At 41.0% G+C, this 8,932-nt stretch overlaps 1 pseudogene; it reads right to left on the bottom strand.

Moving 5' to 3' along the window:
- Positions 1-8,932, bottom strand: part of LOC102773331 — a 117,356-nt pseudogene that overhangs the window by 103,825 nt on the left and 4,599 nt on the right.

The following is an 8,932-nucleotide window of genomic DNA, read 5'->3' as shown; positions in this document are numbered from 1 at the left end:
GGGGCAGGGCAGGTCCCCGATTTCCGACCGAAGCCAGACAGTCCCGCTTCTCCGTTTGAGGCTGGGTCCCTAGAGACTCGCTGGATCTGGACCTCAGAGTCTGAAACTCCCTCCCGATTGAAAACAACAACCGCTTCCTCCGCCGCCAGCCCGCTCCGCTCTCACTCCGCACCTTAGTATTTCACTTCAGCACTGCGCCTCCTCTGAGTCTGGGTATGATATTCTCTTTCCTCCTAGTTGTAGAATTTCCACTCAGCCAGCCTTCCTGTGGTTCTGGATGATGTCTGTTCCGTCTTTTAGTTTTATTTTTGAAGTGGTTGTTCGAGGCAGCAATCTCCGGCGTTAACCTATGCCACCATCTTGGTGTCTCAATTTTTATTCTTTAAATATGCTCACATTCTTTAAATATTTGATTAAAATGCCATCGAATGGCTGTCCTTCAATCAAAACTCAAACTTGCACCGCTTTATGGTAAAACAGCGTTCATTTCATATTGCTGCTATAGCAACTTACCATAAACCCAGTGACTTATAAAAAACACAAATTATCAAGAAAAAACACACACACAAATTATCTTATAGTTCTGGAGGTCAGAAATCTAAAATGTCTCACTGGACAAAGGTCAAGGTGTCAGTACTGGGCTGCATTCCTTTCTGGAGGCTCTCCATTTCCTTGCCTTTTACAGCTTCTACTTGTAAAGGCCTTCCACATTCCTTGGCTTATGGTCTCTTCCTTCAGCAACAGTATCACCCTGACCTCTACTTCTCTCATTCTAACTCTCCTATTTTTCTCTTTCACGTTCTTATTTGTTTGTTTGTTTATTAATGATTTCAGAGGAATGGAAAGAGATAGAAACATTAATGATGAGAATCACTGATCAGCTGCCTCCTCCACACCCCCTATGGGGGATTGAGCCCACAACCTGAGCATGCGCCCTTGACCGGAATTGAACCTGGGACCCTTCACTCTGCAGGCTGATGCTCTATCCACTGAGCCAAACCTGCTAGGGAACTCTTTTTTTTTAAAGAGAGAATGGAGGGGAGAGAGGTGGGGGGAAGAGAGAGAAATAAACATTGATGTAAGAGAGACACATTGACTTGTTACCTTCTGTTCACACCCTAACTGGGACTGGTGACTGACCCTGCAACCAAGATATGCGCCCTTGACTGGGAATTGAACCCGAGACCCTTTGGTCCCCGGACTGAAGTTCTAACCACTGAGAAAACTGGCCAGGGCCCTCTTTCACTTTTAAGAACCCTTTTAATTACACTGGACTCATCTAGATGGTCCAGGATAATCTCACCATCTCAAGGCTCTTAACCTAATCACATTTGCAAAGTCCCTTTTGCCAGGTAAGGTAACATATTCACAGATTTCAGGAATTATTATGTAGACATCTTTGGGCAGCCATTATTCTGCCTGCCACAGATACTATTCCTGATATTACTGATGATGAAACCAAAGTTGGCATCATATATCAGTAAAGGGATGGAAAAGGAGTCTTATTTCACTGACCTTTAAATAGATCTTGGCCAAATGCTAAGAGCATTGACTATTTGTTTGATCCTTTGACTATTTATTGTCTTAGAACTGGATAAATTTTTAAATAGAAAGGGCTCTCAATACCTTCAGGTATTCAGCAATTTTATATTATATATAATATTTTATATTATAAATATGTATTTGTATTTATATATAATATCAACTTATCTATTCAGAATATGGCAATATATTCTTAAACTGCTAAAACTTAGGAAGTTCATATGCACATACTCACACAAACTCTCCTGAGTAGCCAAAATAGCTGACAAAAAGGTAGTAAGATTCTTATATTTCACTTATATGAAAGTTTAGATTCACAGATGAATGAGAGATTCATTAGATTCTCAGATTCCATCACTTGACATACAGTTCTAATAAGCTTAGTTATTTAATATCCAGTCCTTGACTGACTTGAAGTAGAAAATTAGAAAGGCAAGAAGGAAATCTCTACGCAGGTAAACTGGCAGAGCTAATAAGACTTGAGAAACATATCTCAGTCAATAATATGCCTTGTTTATGATGTAACCAAATTAAATAAAATTATACTAAATTTGTGCATTCAAGTTAAGACAGGAAGGTGAGAAATAAGAGATGTTTTACGTAGAATATATTAATTCTCAAATCTTTGGCCAATCACTACCTCTCTGGGCTTTGAATTCTTTATTAAAAAACAAAGAGACAGACTATTTGATGTCTAGATTTCTGTATACTCTAGAATTCTATGATTTTTAGAACATAACAACCAAGGCGACAATCAGAAGTGCTATGTATTGTGGTATGTACTATTATTTCTTATTACATTTACTACTATGACAACTATTATTATGAATCTAACATTTTGCCAGCACTTAAATACTTCAGTTGTCTGGGACAATTTAGAGTGAGGCAGGCAGGGCAATGTGCCTCAATAGTGTCAAAGGAATCACTTTTTCACAGCCAGAAGAAGAACCAATATTTATGTTTTTTAATCTAACCAGCAATTAATGAACAGCTACTGTGTGCATGGCATGGTGTTAGGTGCTAAATCATCATGAGAAATTAATTATTGTTATGTTTCAGGAGACAGGGGGGAGCGATAACGAAATCAAAACATTTAAAATATGTAAATGATTTGATTCAAAAATTCTTCCCAGAAGCTGTCCAACAGAAACTTTCATGCAGGTACTCAAAGATAACTGTTCAATGATACTTACTTATGCATTTTTTGTAATAGTAAAACACTGGAAATTATCTAAACATCCATCAATAAAATGAGAGAGACTTATATATACCAACCTGGAAAGATGCCCAAGATATAGTTCTAGATCACAACAGAAATTATAAGACTGTATTTTTGTTGCTGTGTATAGATGTAAGTATATGCATAAAAATATCTCAAGAGTATACTGCAGCCCTGACCAGTTTGGCTCGGTGGATAGAGCGTCGGCCTTTGGACCAAAGGGTCCCAGGTTCGATTCCAGTCAAGGCCATGTACCTTGGTTGCGGGCACATCCTCAGTAAGGGGATGTATAGGATACAGCTGAATCAATGTTTCTCTCTCATCGATGTTTCTGACTCTCTGTCTCGCTCCCTTCCTCTCTGTAAAAAATCAATAAAATATATTTTAAAAAAAAGAGTATACCGCAAAGTATTAAGGGGCAAGGTTATGCAGATTTTTTTCTTTCTACATTTTTTATAATGTTTACTTAAAATAATAAACACATCACACAAAAAGAAAAACAAAGGTAAAACAAATAGAATAAAAAATAAAAAGAAATTAAATAAGTTTTAGCAATATTTTCATGTGGAAGTTTGAAACTATTTAAAACAACATTTCCCCTAAGAATTTGGAATAACTAAGTTGTTTCACTTGCAATTTTCTGAGTAGCTAAAAGCTGTGAACTAGTCACTCAGTTACTCCTCTCTTCATCCTGGTGGTTACAAGCTCTCAATAAAGCTTTTCACCCGAGCTTGCTCTTTAAGAGACCTGGGTTCAGAACATATGATAATAGCAAGTGTATGCATGCCAATTTGTTTACCAGGAGTCTCTCAGAGGAAATCATGTGCATCTGTCTGTTTACTTTTCCTTGGAACCTAGAAGGTCACCTCTAAAAATAATCTTGCTCAGTGTCAGAGCTTCTGTGACACAGAGGTACATGCCTCACATGCTCTCCGTAGTTAGTGCCCTATTCCAGGCATATCCAGTTCCCCAAAAGACTCAGACCAGAAGGGGGTGGGGGAAGCAGCTGCCAGCTAAACTGTCCAGCTGTTGATTCATTTAATACTGGATACAAAGGAAGTCCTTAAAAAAAATGGTGCACACCTTTTCTCATAGCTACCACTCTAGACTAGTGATGTTGAACTTTTAAATGTTTATTGGCTATTTGTATTTCTTTTTTTGTGAACTTCTAAAGGACATATTAAAAGAATTTCTGAACTAGAGCCCAGAATAACTATGGTTATTTGAATTTTCAATAGACATATTTGGGGTGACTAACCAGTCCCTACCTCTTCTGGAAGGGCCCTGAAGCTCTTGTTGAATGAATGGGCCTGAGGAACTATGCTTGAACCAGGGAAACACAATCCATTTGTCCCTGTCCTCCACCCAACTCCTCCCTTGTGGAACCTTCCATTAACCCATGCTGGGCTGGGATCATATTGTAGAAGGTCTTGAGAGCCAGACTATGGATTTTGAACAAGTCTGAAATAATAATAATAATAATAAACAACATGGGCAGAAGAGGAAACAATGGAAAGATGGTAATTGAAGAGATGGAATATATGTAATTTTATAGATGATTGGATCCAGGGTGCAAAAGAATTCCACATATTTCAGAAGTTTCTAAGATTTGTGCTAGGAAATTGGTGATGCCATTATGGAGGAGAACTCATCTTCTCCCTTCTGCAGGGACCTCATGCCAACAACTATTTTGTCATTTATCTTCTATTGTTTACTTCATTGCTTCCCTTCTATTTAAACCTAACCAAGTATCTCCCACGTTTAAAAAACAAAACAGAAACAAACCTTTCCCTCTGAAAGATGATGGGAAGCGTAGGCTACTAACATCCTCATCTTACGTGTGGGCAGTCAAGAGATGCTATCTATGATTAATGGAATTAAAAATGGAGCTTACATAGGTTTCGAAGGTGGCCAATGGAGAAACCAAGATTGGTGATACAACCATTTGGGGTGAAAGAGAGGAAACAGAGAGATGCAAACTAAATTCTCATTCAGCATATCAGAAAGTTAATCACCTAGGCTGATAAATCAAGAAATGATCATGTTAGGAGTTAATTAGCGATGTGGAAATTACCACAACACAGGAGTAGTCCAAAATGGTTGCCTCTGGCCTGGAAAAGAATGGCTCAGAGGAATGTTGCTTTGTTGTTTTTGTCCCCACCTTACACTCAATTATTGCTTTTTTGAACCATTTACACATATTTCTTTGATGAGGTTTTTGAAGATCTTTTCTTTTTCTTTTTTCAATTTGGTAAGGAGAGGGGCCTTAAAAAATAATCCTTCTTAAACTCATATCTCCTTATAGCTACCAAGGTCTCTCTTCTTTCTTAAAATATATTCCTTAATATAATAATAGTAGTAGCTAACATTTATTGAATTATTATGTGCCATGCATTGTGCTAATAACTTTAGTTTCATCATCTCATTTAATCTTCACAATGAACTTATTGCAACTAGATATCTTTTTTTTAAAAGATATTGTAGGAAGCCCATCCTTTTTTAAAAATATATTTTATTGATTTTTTACAGAGAGGAAGGGAGAGAGATAGAGAGTTAGAAACATCGATCAGCTGCCTCCTGCACACTCCTTACTAGGGATGTGCTTGCAACCAAGGTATATGCCCTTGACCGGAATCGAACCTGGGACCCCTAAGTCTGCAGGCTGACACTCTATCCACTGAGCCAAACCGGTTAGGGCTAGATATCGTTTAAAAAATATATTCTTATTGATTTCAGACAGGAAGGGAGAGGGAGAGAGAGATAGAAACATCAATGATGAGAGAGAATCATTGATTGGCTGCTTCCTGCATTCCCCCTACTGGGGATCAAGCCTGCAACCCAAGCACGTGCCCTAACCGGGAATTGAACTGTGGCTTCCTGGTTCATAGGTTGATGCTCAATCACTGACCCATGCTGGCTGGGCATCAACTAGATATCATGAAGGAGTTGTGTTTTATCATCCACATTTGCTTACAATCCAATCTCTCCTCAGTCCACTGTAGACTGGCTTTTGCCACCCAAATTCAACTTAGACTGCTCTCAATGAGGGAGTCCATAACCTCTCTATTGTTAAAACTGGTTATACTTTCAGCATCTTTAACTCTACTCCTGTCTTTGCTTCTACAAGACTACACTTTTTTTGGTTTCCCTCCTGCTTCTCTGATTTCTCAATCCCCTTTAAGATATTTCTTTTTCTACTTACTTCCTAAATGTTGGTATGCCTTAGAGTTCTTTCTTCAGCTTGCTTTTCTTCTCACTTTATATCCCTTTGGACTATTTATATAGTCCTATTGCTTAAGTTACCGCTGATGAAACTCAAACCTCTGTCTCTATCCCAACTGTTTCTACTTCTGATCTACAAACCCACAGATTATTGTTTATCTGACATCCTGATCTGGGTCTCCCACAGACACCTCAACTCAGCAAATCTCAAGTGAATGCATCAATATTCTATATTTGTCCTTTTTGTGTCTCCCTCTCATTTGACTCTACCATCATCCATACAGTTGCCTACTTCCAAATGCGAACATTGTCTTTAATTCCTTAGCTGCCTTCCACATCTAATAGCAGGTAATCAATCATCTGTACAGTCTCCAATCTGGATTTCTCTCTACTCCTCCTCATCTAGGGGCCACTAGTTTAATTTGCACTGTCATTATCTTTTATCTGGCAGTGGCCGCATAATTGGTCTCCCTGCCCTCCCATCTTTGGGCTCTTCTCAAGTCCATTCTCTATACTGCAGCCAGAGTAATTCTTTCTCACATGCATATCTGAAGCTGCCCCTCCTCTGCTAAAAGTATTTAATGGTTTCCTGTACTCTCAACCTGGACACTAGTTAACCTATGCTCACCTCAGTCTCAGGCTGCTGCTCTGGCACTTGTCACACACAACTGCTTGCAGCCTCCAGCTCTCTCTCTCTCTCTCTCTCTCTCTCTCTCTCTCTCTCTCTATTTTCAGGCATTTGCACTCACTGCTCCCTCTGCCTGGGATGATCCTTCCTACTCCATTTTCTTCCTCTCTAATTGCAACTAGTCTTTCTTGATCCAGCATAGATGTTTTCTCTTTGATGGAGGCTTTTTTTTTTTTTAATATATTTTATTGATTTTTTTACAGAGAGGAAGGGAGAGAGATAGAGAGTCAGAAACATCGATGAGAGAGAAACATCGATCAGCTGCCTCCCGCACACCTCCCACTGGGGATGTGCCCACAACCCAGGCACATGCCCTTCACCGGAATCGAACCCGGGACCCCTCAGTCCGCAGGCCGATGCTCCATCCACTGAGCCAAACCGGTTTCGGCTGATGGAGGCTTTTTGACCTCAAAGGCTGAGTTAGGTATCTCTTCTATGCATTCCCATAGGACCGTATCATAGCACTTGCCATATCATTGTATCTTCTCTGTCTCCCTCACTAAACTGCAAACCTTTATAGGGTAGATGGTATACTAGTTATCCCAGCAGAGAGTGTCAATCCATTGAACGAATTATGGAAGGTAGTCCTAAGGCCATGGTTGGCAAACTGCGGCTCGTGAGCCACATGTGGCTCTTTGGCCCCTTGAGTGTGGCTCTTCCACAAAATACCACATGCGGGCGCGCATACAGTTCGATCGAAACTTCGTGGCCCATGTGCAGAAGTCAGTTTTCAGCCTGGGTGAGTCTATTTTGAAGAAGTACTTTTGATATTTGGCTCTGTTGACTAATGAGTGTGCCGACCACTGTCCTAAGGAATTGGAAAGAACATGAGTGGGGACTGGGCCCTGGGGCTGACCTCCATGAGAGCTGCTGCTGAGCATCAGGCTGCTGGGCACTGCTGAAGCTCAGGGACATAGTTGGCTGCTGCAGAAACATCTGGATGTTAGAGTCCTGGACCAGTCAAAACTGCTTCTGGGTCCTGTGGAGCTCCTCCTGCTGCCACCAGATGTTGGCCTACAGATTCTATGTCCACTGCTCTGGCTGGTCTTTGATGGTCTGGAACATGCTGAACTGTGCTGGAAACTGTGCTGGGGGGTAGGTGGATTCTGCAAAAGGTCTGAGGCAGGATCTGCTGTGCGAGGTCACAGTACGATGGAACAGGTAAGGAAGCTGGCATCGTGGCTGCCTGGCTGAGCCCTGGCACAAGGAGCTCTTGAAGCAGGGTGGCCAATCTTGGCACAGCCATGGTGCTAGCTTCTGCCATCTACTTGCTTAGAGTGGAAGTGGATTGTGACATGGCCGTGTGCAAGGATTTATGGGAAAGTCTTAAGGATGCTGATGGGGAGTGACTTGTGTTAAGGTCTGAGGTGCCCACATCAAGAGCATTAAAGTGCTGCTGAGGTTCCAGCATGAGCCCCTGCTAAAGGATGGATGACCTCGGATGGCAGATCTTGCAAAGCCAGCTCCTGCTTCCTTTCCACTCGGACAATTACATAACTGACCACTGAGTCTGTGCACATGATGAACTTGGGCTGGGAGTTCCAATGATGGCCTTTGGTCAGAAATTAATAACAACATGACATTCCTTTGCCAAACTGCATTAGGTGCTGGTGGCACCTGGCCAGGAGCTCCAAATGATCAATGTGTAGTAGTCATAGCCTGAGGTTCCCAAAACTTCAAAAAGCAGGTATCCTGTGGTTGGAGGGGCTCTGTGATCCAGAAATAAAAATTTCCATTCCAAGCTATGCCTTGAAGTGAATTACTCTGAAGATTCCTCAACTATGCACATTTCCTTTAATAACTGTTATGTTGCTAGGGGAACGGTAGTAATGAAGCAGACCAATTTCCAAGTGGCACCTGGCAAGGCTTTGAAAGGGAATTGTCAAAGCTGTTTCAGGAGGGGCTAGGCACATTGTTGTAGGAGAAAAATTCCCTACAAATGTTATTTATTCATAAGTTGGACGTTCCTTTGGGTTCAAGCTACCTCTGAGAAAATGGCAATAAAACTCTAAATCATTGTTAGATTTTAAGTATCCTGGGGAGGGGGAATCCGTCACAAGTACATGAGAAAAGAGCATCCTATAAACTTCTGAAAGTTCCTGTTCTGGAAGGAAATTTAACAAATTCTGATCCATGACATCCTACGGTAAGTGCCCCGGGTGAGGTGTGATACCGTCAGAAAAGTAGAGAATGCTGCTTTCCATCGTCATGGTGATGATGAAGCCATCTGATGCCTCCAACATCAGCCCTGTGAATTTTTC

This window comes from Myotis davidii, unplaced genomic scaffold, assembly GCF_000327345.1.
Source record: "Myotis davidii unplaced genomic scaffold, ASM32734v1 scaffold6, whole genome shotgun sequence".
NCBI classification, from domain to species: Eukaryota; Metazoa; Chordata; class Mammalia; order Chiroptera; family Vespertilionidae; genus Myotis; species Myotis davidii.
The sequence above is the reverse complement of the archived record's forward strand: the minus strand, read 5'-3'. Positions and strand labels throughout refer to the sequence as shown.